This window comes from Lycium barbarum, chromosome 1, assembly GCF_019175385.1.
Source record: "Lycium barbarum isolate Lr01 chromosome 1, ASM1917538v2, whole genome shotgun sequence".
Taxonomy (NCBI): domain Eukaryota; kingdom Viridiplantae; phylum Streptophyta; class Magnoliopsida; order Solanales; family Solanaceae; genus Lycium; species Lycium barbarum.
Window position 1 is genome coordinate 74,949,966 of NC_083337.1, and position 15,083 is coordinate 74,965,048.

The following is a 15,083-nucleotide window of genomic DNA, read 5'->3' on the forward strand; positions in this document are numbered from 1 at the left end:
ACAGCATTCATGTCAGCTTATTGGTGAGCCCCATCTCATTCGGGGTTTAGTCAACTCTTTATTTTGTGATTAGTTATGCATCTAAGGTATGTTGGGGGCCTTGTCTCAGTGAGTATGTTTTCCATCTTCAGACTTATGTTAGAGGTTTCATAGACTAGACAAGTCAGTTATGTCATGTCACACTTTCAGAGTCATATAACCATTTTGGCTCATTCATGTTATTTTCGCACTCATGTTTAAACAAGTATTTTGATTAAGTATTATGACTTATTGCATTTTATAAAGGCTCATCATGCATTCACGTTATATTCCGCTCATGTTATGCCTCATGATGATTCAGCAAGCCATGTGGTTTGTTTGGTCACATGCAGTAAGGCACCGAGTGCCGTGTAACCCCCAAGCCATGGTTCGGGGCGTGACAGCCTGAATCAACTGAACCTTATCCAAGGACTCTCTCAACAAATCTTTACTCCAAGGCCTAACCTTAAATACATCAAATCAACCAGCTGGAGAATGACATCTCCTACTAGATAAAGCCTCAAATTGTGCCTTCTTGTAGCACTTCATAAATCTGAGTTAAGTTTGAATCCATTAAGAGAGTGATAATGTGACGATTTTGCTAAAGAAGTCCTATCAAAGTATGTTTGGGTGTGAAGATGGAAAGATTTGGAGAAAAATTGTTGAAAAGGTGTTGAAATTACAAAAAACAATGAGTGTAGTCGCCATTCTGGGGTGGTGCATGGAAAGCACCACCACAGAAGTTTTGTAGTCTCGCCATTCCACGGGTGGCGCAAGAGTGGCACATAGGAAGCACCCCGGAAGTTTTTTAGGCTAAGAATTTCAAGGGTGACGTAAGGATGGCACAACTATGCAATCCACAAACTCCGATTTTATTTTTAAATATACAAGTTCATAAATTCTTTATCACTTCATTCTAAACTGACCTTTTGGAGAGAAAACACCCTATGGCTTCCCCAAAACATCTAAGGTGAGTTCCTACTTAAACCCTATGATTATTACATAAATTTAAGAAATATTAACGCCATAATCATCATACATTCCATAGAGTGTGAGAATTCGATTCAATAATGGTTGAAAAGAAGAATCGATGTGGAATCATTATGAGGTAAGCTTCCTTGATTCAATTATCATAATAGGGTTAGTTTTAGGTTTACCTATTGTCACGCCCCGACCCATGGCCTGGGCGTAACACGGCACTTGGTGCCTTGCTACATGTGACCGAGCGAACCACATGGCTTGCTAAATCAACATGGGGCATGTACTGACGCGGAATATAATATAACATGCATGGTGAGAATGAAGCACAAGTTATGTAATCATAAGTCTGAAACTAAATGATAAATACTGAGCCAATACTGGCTATACGACTCTGAATATTTATCATAACATAACTAAACAAGTCTAGTCTATGAAACCTCTGACATGGGTCTGACACAAGCCCCCGACATACCTTTACTGCATAACTAACAACAAATAAATAAAGATAAAATCCCGAATGAGATGGGGCTCACCAATAGTTGGTACGTTCAAGTCCTAACGAGCTGATCCGTCTTCCTATAAATCTGCATCGTGAAATGCAGGCTCCAGGCAAATAAAAGGGGACGTCAGTGCATTTGAATTGTCTAGGTATGTAAAGCAACTAAATGAAATAAGCATGGCACATGAAATAATCGAACTGAAACTGAAACTGTATCTGTAAGCTGAACAGAAACATGAATATCATCTGACATGAATATGTATAACATGAATAAGATATTTTAAGTCTGTAAAGATATCTCTAGGAGTGCATTAGTATAACCGACATGTAACCACCACGTAAGTACGTGGCGTCTGGTCTCTGCCCGATCAGCTAAGCCATCATGTACCTTGCCGGGGTACAAGATATGAACATGACATGAATGGATCCAATACCCCGTAATGGGTAAACATGAAGGAATCGCCCTAACTGGGTGGAGCAATCCTTATACTACACTGGCATACATAGTTTCAGGCTGTCTGAGCCTTCTTGATAATTTGTACAACTCCCAAAACATGAACATGGATATAATTGGCTTAATAGCCCATGAATTATATAAACATGATTCGTGTTTGTATTATAACATGAAGATAGATATAAAGTATAACTTGTACGAAAACATGGAAGCATGTAGAAGTTCATGAAAATAAACATAAATGTTCATAGCTTACTTTTAAGAACCCATGGAATACAAAGTATGGTTTTTCATGAATTACGGACAGATTCTCAATAACCAAAATGGACTATTAAGAACACAATAACGAATTAATGACACAACATGTTATATCATGGTACATGTACTTAGGGTTATCATGAATATGGTTAGAAACCTTAGTTTTGGTGAAATTCCGTATAATTATGGAAGCACAATGATGTTCCCACACGTAGATAGAAACCATGCATACCTGTTAATGCTCCAAAACTTGAAACTAATTGTCTGAACTTTGAGAAGAAATCCCAAAAGCACTAATCTTGAATCCCTGTGATGGGTTTTCTTGAAAATCCTAGGTTTAGAACAATGATTTCCTATTTAATACTCAAGAATATATGTTGGAATTCACTTGGGATGCTTGGAATAGACTTACCTTGATGTATTCAAATGTTGAGAGAAGAAGACTTCGTGCTAGGGCTTGAAAATATAAAAAGTGGGATTAAAAACTGAAATCCCGAATTTATACTATTTGCTGAAGCGAGGAAAGTACGAGCACATTGTATGACCCGTACAATATTGTACGTCCCGTACAATGTGGGCGTACCTCATGTGCCAAATTCCAACAACCATGATTTTTAGTCTGTGGGGTACGAGTTGATAAGTACGGCCCATACTTTAAAGTACGTCCCGTACAATAATGTACGGCCCGTACATTCAGGTCGTACCTGGAATGCCAAATTCCAGTGGTTTTTTTTCCTCGATGAAGTACGTCTTATAAGTACGGCCTGTACATTTTGACGTAACACGTACTTTTATCGTTCCAAGGTAAATTCCAAATTCTAACACTTCCCGTATTGTTTTCTAAGTCCCTGAATCATGAACGTAGCTTAGTTAGAAGATAAGAGGTGTTACAATATCTCCCTCTTGGGATCATTCGTCCTCGAATGATGGGTCATGGTTAGGAATACAACTGGACATGGCTTGAATACGAGAACATGAAAAAAACATGACATGGATCGTGGGAACTGACATGACATGGTTTAGTGAAAACATGAGCACTGAAACATGAGATATGAGTACAGAGTACATGAACGTGAACGTGAAATGTGAGGCATGAATACGTAAGGGAGCTGACATGGATACTGAAGGCATTCACCTTGAATGTTTTCTACTTGCTTTTCAAACAAATGAGGATATATGGATTCCATGTCTTCTTCAGTTTTCCATGTAGCCTCTTCAACTTTCTGACTTCTCCACGAGACCTTTACTAAGGCTACTTCCTTAGTTCTCAACTTGCAAACCTGACGATCAAGAATAGCCACTGGGATCTCCTCACAGGTTAGGTCATCCTTAACTGTTATAGTACCAGCGGGAAAAACCAACGACGGGTCTCCCACACACTTCCTCAACATGGATACATGGAACACTGGGTGCATAGCCGCCAACTATTGTGGCAACTCAAGCTAATAACCTACTTGACTAACCTATTGCAGGATTCTATAAGGTCCGATATATTTGGGGCTGAGCTTCTGTCACACCCTAATCTTGATAGGGCATGATGGGAACCCGACCCCATACTCAGAGCCGAGCGAACCCCTTTAGCTCTCATTATGTTCATAACCTCACTGGACTCTTAAGTTACAAAATGAAATGCATAATAAAAACTTGTCAAAAACCATTCTTTTTGTCATTCTCAAATCGAGTAATATCTGTAATCATATGGAATTTGTAACATGGTGCATAATGGTATGTCAGCTTGCAGAGCCGCTTACAAGACTGACATTCTATACACGTGACTCTATCTGCAAAGTCTCTAACATCAATCAAGATACCATAACATGGATACTCTGACTCGGCAACACTCCGGAAGGAAATGGAGCTCGCCAATCCAGCTGGATCATCTTCTAGCAATACCCTCTACTCATCTGTATCCACCTGCGCGGCATGAAACGCAGCGTCCACAAAAAGGGACGTCAGTACGAGCAATGTACTGAGTATGTAAGGCATGAATGGTAACATAGTAAGGGATGTAAATATGTATAATAACAAAATGGAAATATAGGGCATATCATGGGGTAAAAGAGTAACATGTACATCTGAGTGCCTTTTAGGCGGGTACCATGCATGCTTAGTGCTGCGGAACGTGCAGCCCGATCCATATATATATACTATATTGCTGCGGAACGTGCACCCGATCCATATATATATATCATACTTTACTTTCTTTGAAAACATTTCTTTTTCATATATTTAGAAAATAGAACATATCATATTGCCGAGGCGTCGAATCCGATCCATTTAACCACATATATCCCGCGTCCGGGCATCCCGCGTCCGGGATGATATCATGTCATATACAGATACATGTATCGTGTGCATATCCCAGCGTCTATAGCTCTCTGGCCCTTTTTCCCATCTTCCCCGTATACATATACATATACATATATCATATAAGCAGCATGCATGAGAGCCCAAAGAAAGTCATGTATCTATCGGAGTGACGTAAGGTCGGTAACCTCCGATTATATTATGGAATAATCATCATCGCTTTGTCTCACCTTGAAGGGACAATTATTATAAGGTGAGACTATCAACGAAGAATAGCATTAAAGAGCATAGAATAAAATCATAAATCTCATAAGACGTCACTTCATATACTTTGGAATCTTTAAATATAGTCATCATCCATGAATAAAATTGGGAAATCAAGAAATAGCTCAACATTATTATATCGTCATTGAAATCGTAAACTTGGAACCTTTAAACATGAAATCATTCTCATCATAGTCATCATAGAAATATTCTCATTCTTGACATCATCGTTGTCATTGTAAAACATATCCATCGTTGTTGTCATAAAGGCTTACGGAGTCATAAACCTCTTATTTGGAAAAATACAGACACTTTGGAAAACATTTACGGTTATCGGGAAAAGAAATCATGCCTTGGAATCATACAGATCTACTTTTGGAATTCAGGAGGCTATGAAAACATTTATGGAATTGTAATCATAGGAATCATGCCTTTGAAAGAAAGGGACGAGCCTTAACATACCTGTTCCACATCCTATTAGCTACGCCTATTTATCCAAGCTTGCTTGTCTACATGCAAAAGAATTTACATAATTATTAGATTCGTCGTCATACACTTGCCTTAGTTTCTCACATAAATTCACTTATAATCTACCGAAATTTCGGCAGCATTTCCCCTGTAAATACACCATCCCCGAGAATCTAACTCGGCCAATTTTATCAACAACAATACCAACAATCATATCGCCAACTTCAACAATTATTTCAAATGCACTCTAACACTAGCAATCCTTTCTACACAATTCAACGGCATTTCATTTATATTCAATTCAATCACATATAATCAAGCCAACATCGATGCTTACACGTTCAAATACTTGCCCAAGACCTTACAAGCAAAATTCAAGAACACTTCAAACAATTCACACAATATTCAAAATAATCTAACCAATATGTCATTCCACCCGAAACCTCCAAAGGGCAACAATAACAATAACAGCACATTTCCTTCCTTCAAATTCATGAACTATACCAATAATTCATTCACTAACAACATTATTTTCCATAAATACAAGAGACTACATTCAATCCACATTGGCTTCCAAAACAGCCCACAACAATTTCAACTTCCATTTGAATCATTAAACTCTCATTTTCATCATGGAATCCACAACTACAACAATCAAAATACTAAATAAAATCAATTTATCACATCTACACAACACCACCTCTATTCGGCCATCCCTTACACACACATATATTTCGTGAATTTCATCCATTTCCACACACTACAACATACATAAATCATCCATAACACATAAGAGAGAAGATTAAACCTTACCTTCCTCCACTTGTCTCTCCACTCGGCTAGGGTTGCATATTGCTCAAATGAATGGTTTTATTGCTCCAGCAACCACTCCATGTTAATGAGGACCTTCCAATTGGTTGAATTGCTAGAAGGAAATAATTTTTCTTGATCAATTTCTATGGCTTAAATTTTTTATGCCATGGCCGAATACCCCTTATTTTTTCCAAGCTTTCTTGAATTGGAAGATGAGTAATTTTTTTTTGTCTTGCTTGGTAAGCCCTTATCTATATATATATATATATATATATATATATATATATATGCATAGCCTATAAGGGGTTGGACACATGCCCCACCTCATGGCTCATTGCTATTGGCCAAGCCATGGGTGGGTCCCACTCTCACACACCACACGGCCAACATGGCCCCTTTCAAGAACTTTCAAGACTTCTTGTAAAATTCCCATTTTGCCCTTAGCCTTTCACAATATTACCATGAACCATCTTCTGAATTTCCCTTTTTATCCTTAGCCTTTCTCAATATTTCCACATCAAAAAATTTCATAAGCAACTTGTATATTAAACAAGATCAAAATATGGCCTTGCCCTTAACTTCTGGCAATTATCTTGAATTATCCGAACGTACAAAATACGGGCTATAACAGCTTCCCCTTCTTGCCAAATCTCATCACACCATTCATAGGTGAAACCTTTAAGAACACCCAATCATCAACTTGAAACTCTTAAGTCTCTACGCCGCACATATGTATAACACTTCTGGAGACTCTAAGTCGTTCTCAAGCACTCTTGAATCAACTTGCATTTCTCCATAGCCTGATAGACCAAATATGATCCGAACAACTCTGCTTCACCAACTTTAAACCAACCAATGGGTGATCTACACCTTCGCCCACACAGAGCTTCAAACAGTTCCATCTTGATACTAGCATGATAACTATTATTATAGGAAAATTTGATGAGTGGCAAATGATCATCCCAATTACCTTTAAAATCTAGGACACATGCTCTCAACATGTCCTTATGAGTCTGAATAGTACGCTCTGCCTGACCATCTGTCTACGGATGAAAAGTTGTGCTGAGGTTTACCTTGGTACCCAATCCCTTCTGGAAGGATTTCAAAAAGTTCGCTATGAACTGAGCACCACGATCTGAAATAATAGAAACTGGGTTCCCATGCAATCTAAAAATTTCATGAAAATACAACTTGGCATAGTCTTCTATTGAATCTGTGGTTTTAACTGGCAAAAAGTGCACTAACTTAGTAAGTCGGTCCACAATCATTCAAATCGAGTCATGTCTTCTTGATGAACGAGGTAGACCTGTTATAAAGTCCATATCTATTATCTCCCATTTCCAAACAGGAATATTAATATTCTGAGCCAACCCACCAGGCCTCTGGTGCTCAGCTTTTACTTGCTGACAATTTGGACACTTAGCCACAAAATCTGCTACATTCTTTTTCATATCATTCCACCAATAAATTTCCTTAAAGTTATGATACATCTTCGTGGAACTTGGATGGGTGGAGTTCTTGGAATTGTGAGCTTCCGACATAATTCACTCTCTAAGCTCATCAACATCTGGAACACATAATTTGCCTCGGTACCTCAAAGTACCCTCATCTCCCCTGTGTTCAAAAGTCATCGTATTATGCTTGTGAATCCCCTCTTTCAGCTGTAATAAAAAGGGATCATTAAACTGTTTCTCCTTCACTTCAGCCACTAAGGAGGAATACGCCCTGTTCTGAACAACAACCCAACCATATTCGGATTCCAAGAGTCGAACTCCTAGGTTAGCTAAGCGGTGAACTTCTTTGGTCATAATTTTCTTATCTGCCTCAACGTGAGCTAAAGTTCCCATGGAACGCCAACTAAGAGCATCGGCTACAACGTTCGCCTTCCCTGGATGACAGAGAATATCCACATCATAATCCTTAACCAATTTGAGCCACTTCCTTTGCCTGAGGCTCAACTCTCTTTGCTTGAAAATATACTGCAGGCTTTTGTGATCGGTGAAAATATCAACATGTAGTCCATACAAATAATGACGCCATATCTTAAGTGAAAATTCACAGCTGTCAATTCCAAGTTATGAGTCGGATAATTCTTTTTATGAGCCTTAAGCTGTCGGGATGCATAAGCTACTTACCATGCTGCATTAAGTCACATAAGAGACAAACTCCCGAAGCCTCATAATAAACTACGAGCCCTTTGGTTCTCTCTGGTAGTGTCAAAACTGGAGCAGAAGTCAACCTCTTCTTCAACTTTTTGAAACTTTGCTCACATGCATCTGACCATTGAAATTTGACCTTTTTCTGAGTTTAACTTATTCAATGGAGCTGAGATAGAGGAAAATCCCTCTACAAAACTTCTGTAATAGCCTGCGAGACCCAAAAAACTTCTTATTACTGAAACTGAGGTGGGTATGGGCCAATTCTTTACTGCATCAATTTTCTGAGAAACAACTTTCACACCTTCACCAGAAAATACGTGGCTGAGAAACACCACTGACTTGAGCCAAAATTCACACTTAGAAAATTTCGCATATAGCTCACGATCTCGAAGTGTCTGCAACACTATTCTGAGATGTTCTACATGTTCTGTCTCACTACGAGAATACACCAAAATATCATCAATAAATACAATGACGAATAAATCAAGATAAGGATTTAACTCTGTTCATAAGGTCCATGAAAGAAGCTGGTGTATTTGTCAACACAAATAACATGACAAGAAATTTGAAGTGACCATACCGAGTCCTGAAAGCGATCTTCGGAATATCAACTTTCTTAACCTTTAACTGATGGTATCCTGATCTGAGGTCAATCTTGGAATAACACTAGGCACCCTGAAATAGGTCAAACAAATCATCTATTCTAGGAAGAGGATATTTGTTCTTAATGGTGACTTTATTCAACTAACGGTAATCAATGTACATGCGTAAAGAACCATCTTTCTTCCGAACAAACAAAACTTACGCGCCCCAAGGTGAGACAATTGGCCTAATAAATCCTTTGTCAAGAAGATCTTTCAATTGGGATTTTAACTCCTTTAACTCTGTCGGAGCCATTCTGTATGGCGGAATAGATATCGGATCAGTGCCGGAGAGTAGATCAATTCCAAATTCTATCTCCCAGTTGGGAGAAACTCCGGGAAGATCTTCTGGAAACTCATTAACGACTGGTACGGACTGGAGAGTTGGGATCTGGGTATCTGTATCCCTATCTCGAACTAAGTGATAGATATACCCCTTGAAAATCATCTTTCTGGCTTTAAGATAGGAAATAAATCTACCCCTGAGTACTACTGAATTACCCTTCCATTCTATGACTGGTTCACTGTGGCATAACATGAAGCTAACCAATCCATACCCATGATTAAATCAAAGTCTACCATTTTCAATTCTGCTAAGTCGGCTATGGTTCTGTGGTGATAGACTAAAACTGGGCAACCCCTATATATACATCTAGTTATAACTGATTCTCCAACTGAAGTGGACATCTCAAAGGGTTCATGCAACTTTTCTAGTTCTATCCCAAATTTCTTAGCAATAAATGGGGTTACATAAGATAGAGTGGATCCTGGGTCAAAAAAGGTATAAACTTCGAAAGTGAAAATTGTTAGTGTACCTGTGACAACATTTGCACGTGTCTTTTTATCTTGATGACCTGCTAAAGCATACAAGAAATTTCGACCTCCGCCTGCATTACTATACTTTGCTACACCATGCCCTGATTGGGCTTGGCAATTTCGAAGAGTTGCTGAATTTGTGGACTGAGCCACTTTACCTCCGATACCCTGTCTCGCTGATCCGGTCCCTCTGAAAATGGCCCCGCAGGCCACACCCATAGCATATATCCATATCCACACAACACTCCCCTGGGTACCTCTTAGCACACTTGCTGTAAACCGAATTATCATAAGTCTGTTGACCCACACTAGCCTGAGAATAGGAGTAAGCTAGCCTAAATTTCTATCTCTTCTAATCATTCCTAAACTTTAGGGCTGGGTCACTGGCTGCAGCTGAAGTGGGTCCTGATGACTTATTTTTGAAGAATTTTCTGCCTCTACCTCCCCCATGACTGAAGTTACCTACAGACTTAGCTCTTTTAAACTCTTTGTCCTTCTTTTTCTGAAGAGCTTCTTTCTCTTCCATTCTGTCCTCAATACCCTAAACAAAAGCAACCATCTTGGGGATAGTCATCATCCCATTCTGAGCAGCAATATTCGCATCACTATATAAGTCGGGTATAAGTCCCAACACAAATCGCCTAACTAAGGCCCTCATATCAGGGACCATATATTGAGCATACTTAGCTAAGGAAACAAACTTGAGATAGTACTCATTCACACTCATACCATTCTTCCTGAGTCTCTCAAATTGGTAGGCCTTCACCTCTCTGACCTCAATCGGCTGGAAGTGGTCAATAAAAGCATCTATAAACTCATCCGACGTTGTTGGAGATGCATCTTCCTGCTGGACTGTTCCCACGTCTCATACCAAATATGAGCAATATCCTGTAACTGATAAGCTCCCAACTCTGCTGCCTCTATCTTAGTAGCATGCATAACACGAAGACTTTCTGAAGCCCATCCATGAAGTTTTGCAGATCAGCCACCTTAAGAGACCCCCGTAAACACTGGAGGCTTCATATTCAGGAATTGCTTGGTCCTAGAATTGTTCGGCCCTCCATTACCACTTATGCTAGGAGCCATTTCCTGATGTTGAGCTTGGTTAGCAACAATTTGAGTGATCAGTTGGATAGCTCCCCTAACATCCATGTCAGTAGAAGTGGGATATGGAGTAACTGTAGGATGAACCTCTACAGGCCTTTCTGTAACTAGGGTTCAATCGGGGGCACTACATCTGATGCAAGCCTCTGAGCCTCGACGTGGACTTCCTGAGTCTGAGAGTCCTCAGCAGTAGCCCTTTGGCTAGTGGTTGACAACCTTCTGGTGTACTTTCTTTTCGCAGGCATTGTCTGAAATACGTAATACGCATTATTTAGAAGGATTCCTGAAAGCATAGTTCTAACTGCACGACCTAGAGTATGAAAGAAATGAGACAATCCTAGATGTCTTGGTGGTAAACTATTTATATGTGTGGTGCGCGCACAAATATAAAAGGGACACCACTGGACACGATATCATAGACTCCCTAAGACACTTGAACCTAGGATCTGATACCAAGATTTGTCACGCCCCGACCCATGGCCTGGTCGTAACACAACACACGGTACCTTGCTGCATATGACCGAGCGAACCACATGGCTTGCTGAATCAACATGGGGCATGTACTGATGCGGAATATAATATAACATGCATGGTGAGAATGAAGCATAGGTTACATAATCATAAGTCTAAAATTAAATAATAAATGCTGAGCCAATACTGGCTATACGACTCTGAATATCTGACATGACATAACTGAACTAGTCTAGTCTATGAAACCTCTGACATGACTCTGGCTGCTAAATTGTTTACCGGGACAAGGCCACGGAATATCTTTACTGCATAACTTACAATAAATAAATAAAGATAAAATCTTGAATGAGATGGGGCTCACCAATAGCTGGTACGTGCAAGTCCTAACGAGCTCATCCGTCTTCCTGTAAAACTGCATCATGAAATGCAGGCCCCAAGTAAATTAAAGGGGACGTCAGTACATTTGAATTGTACAGGTATGTAAAGCAACTAAATGAAATACACATGGCACATGAAATAACAGAACTGAAACTACAACTGTATCTGTAAGCTGAACACAGACATGAATATCATTTGACATGAATAAGATATTTTAAGTCTGTAAAGATATCTGTGGGAGTGCATTAGTATAACCGACATGTAATCACCACGTAAGTACGTGGCGTCTGATCTCTGCCTGATTAGCTGAGCCATTATGTACCTTGTCGGGGTACAAGACATGAACATGACATGAATGGATCCAATACCCCGTAATGGGTAAACATGAAGGAATCGTCCTAACTGGGCGGATCAATCCTTATCCTATGCTGGCATATATAGTTTCAGGCTGTCTGAGCCATCTCGGTAATTTGTACAACTCCCAAAACATGAACATGGATATAATTAGCTTAATAGCCCATGAATTATATAAACATGTTTGTAAACATGATTCGTGTTTGTATTATAACATGAAGATAGATATAAAATATAACTTGTATGAAAACATGAAAGCATGTACAAGTTCATAAAAATAAACATAAAAGTTCATATCTTGCATTTAAGAACCCATGGAATGCAAAGCATGAGTTTTCATGGATTATGTACAGATTCTCAATAACCAAAATGGACTATTATGAACACAATAACGAATTAATGATACAACATGGTATATCATGGTACATGTACTTAGGGTTATCATGAACATGGCTAGAAACCCTAGTTTTGGTGAAATTCCGTATAATCTTGGAAGAACAATGATGTTCCCACACGTAGATAGAAACCCTACATACCTGTTAATTCTCCAAAATTTGTAACTAATGGTCAGAACTTGAGAAGAAATCCCAAAAGTTTTAATCTTGAATCCTTGTGATGGGTTATATTGACAACCCCAGGTTTAGAATAATGATTTCCTATTTAATACTCAAGAATATATGTTGGAATTCACTTGGGATGCTTAGAATAGACTTACCTAGATGTATTCTAATGGTGGGAGGAAAATAACTTCATACGAGGGCTTGAGCATATAAAAAGTGGGATTAAAAACTGAAGTCCCGAATTTAAACTTTTTGCCTAAGCAGGGAAAGTACAGGCACATTTTGACGACCTGTACAATATTGTACTTCCTGTAAAATATGGGTGTACCTCATGTGTCAAATTCCAAAAACCATGATTTTTAGTCTGTGAGGTACGAGATGATAAGTACGGCCCGTACTTTAAAGTACGTCCCGTATAAATTTTACAGGCAAGAAGTACGGCCAGTACATTCAAGCCGTACCTGGAATACCAAATTCCGATGGTTCTGTTTTCTCCTTGTTGAAGTACGTCCTATAAGTATGGCCCGTACATTTTGACGTAACACGCACTTTTACCGTTCCAAGGTAAATTCCCAATTCCAACACTTCCCGTCTTGGTTTCTAAGTCCATGAATCATGAACGTAGCTTAGTTAGAAGGTATGAGGTGTTACACATATCATTTGAAATGCGTTAGAAGCCCTGGGTGATTCATGAGATATTAAGAATATGAATGTTGGCTTAAAAACCCTAGTTTTTTTTTTTTTCAAAAAAGGGGAGATGGGTGGAATTAGATTAAAATTATAATCTTTGTCATTCTAATCAATTGTAAAGCGATTGTTGAACCTTGAAAATTATGTTAGAGAGCGTTATTTCCGGGGTTTGAGGTATGTCTCTTTTTCAACATACTTACTGACCTTAAAGATGGTTTCTTTGATAAGGTGTCATGCGTGTGTTAGGTCAAGCTCGTATCGAACCTTTATGCATATTAGATATTATGTTATACTTCGTTATTGTGTCATTCCCCTATATTGGGATGATTTAAACTTATTTCTTAAGAGATAATATTTAAACGTGGCTTCTAAAACATTGGTCTTTAATGTGTTTTGTCCTAGAAACAAGTTTTCTTAACTGAAATTTGATTAATGATTTGAAACTGATTTCTAAATCGATTAACGACTTGATATAGCCATACCAACGGGATGATGAACATAATTCATAATGAATTATTCAGCTTCCAAGCCATGATTTATGACTCGGCCAATATGTCCTGATTTCTCTTTGTTTGTGTTTGGGCCTGTATGGCCAAGCTATGCTATTCCATAGGATGAATAGCCGTTATAGATCCTACTGTATCGCTCTTGAGCATTGTTGTGTCGGTCCGGAAGATGATTGATTGATGTGGGTTGGTAGCCTCAATGCATCAATGAGTAATGGGATCCTAAAGTTGCTCTCCCTGTTTTGTTGTGTCAGTGTAGAGGATGATTGGCCTCCGTGGGTTGACAGCCCTCGTGCATCTATTGGTTGTTTACCCATGAGTTGTCGTGGATGATCTTGATATCATAACGGAAAGACTTGATATGATAAACAGCATAATGAATCGAAATTGACGTATTTCTTCTTCATTTGTGTACACTAAATTGTATTACGAATTTTGAAATGTTCTTAGCATTGTTTTCAATTATGATATGAACTGTATATTTTGTTATAATAACTATTTCCCCTTATACACTCCAGTACCCAAGCATACCATTGTTGTTTTTTATGGTATGTTGGGTAATGAAGAAGAGCAGGTACAGACAGACATCGCGGGCTAGGAGAACTTGCTTGTAGGACTCCCTCTATTCTTAGTCATTTATTTTATTAGTTCCGAGCTGCGTCCGGAGGTTTGATTATTCGCTATTGAACTTTTAGAAGCTCCATAGATAGTTGCTCTAGTTGGATAGTGACTTGCTATCCATCATTGACTAGATGAAGTACTCAGTTTACTTGCTAAACACAGGTTATTTATATATTAGACTTTCGCTTATCATTAATGTGATTTTATTATTAATCTTTATTGTCTTATTTAGTTGATGCATAATGAACCATTAATGAAATATAGACGATTAGTTGACTTATAAGGTGTTTTTGATGTGGTTCTGTAACATTAGATGTCTGTTGCGCCAGGGCCAAATTTGAGGCGTGACACATGTCACACCCTGAACCATGGCCTAGGCATAACACGGCACTCGGTGCCTGACTGCATGTGACCGAGCGAACCAATTGATTGTCTGAATCAACATGTGGTATATACTGAATACGAAATAACATATACAAGCACGCGGATCATTTAAAAGACTGACTAAATAACCATAAATGCGAAAATACTGAGTTAAGTCTGAAAGTATAAATAAGTAGCCGACATGGCTAGCACAAAATCCTGCTAAATACTGACTAAGTGCAACTCTAGTCTATGAAGCCTCTAAAGAATAATGGAGTACTGACTGTTCACTGGAACAAGGCCCCTAGCATACCTGACTGTCTAAAAATACTAGAAAGACTGTAAATAAGATAACGCC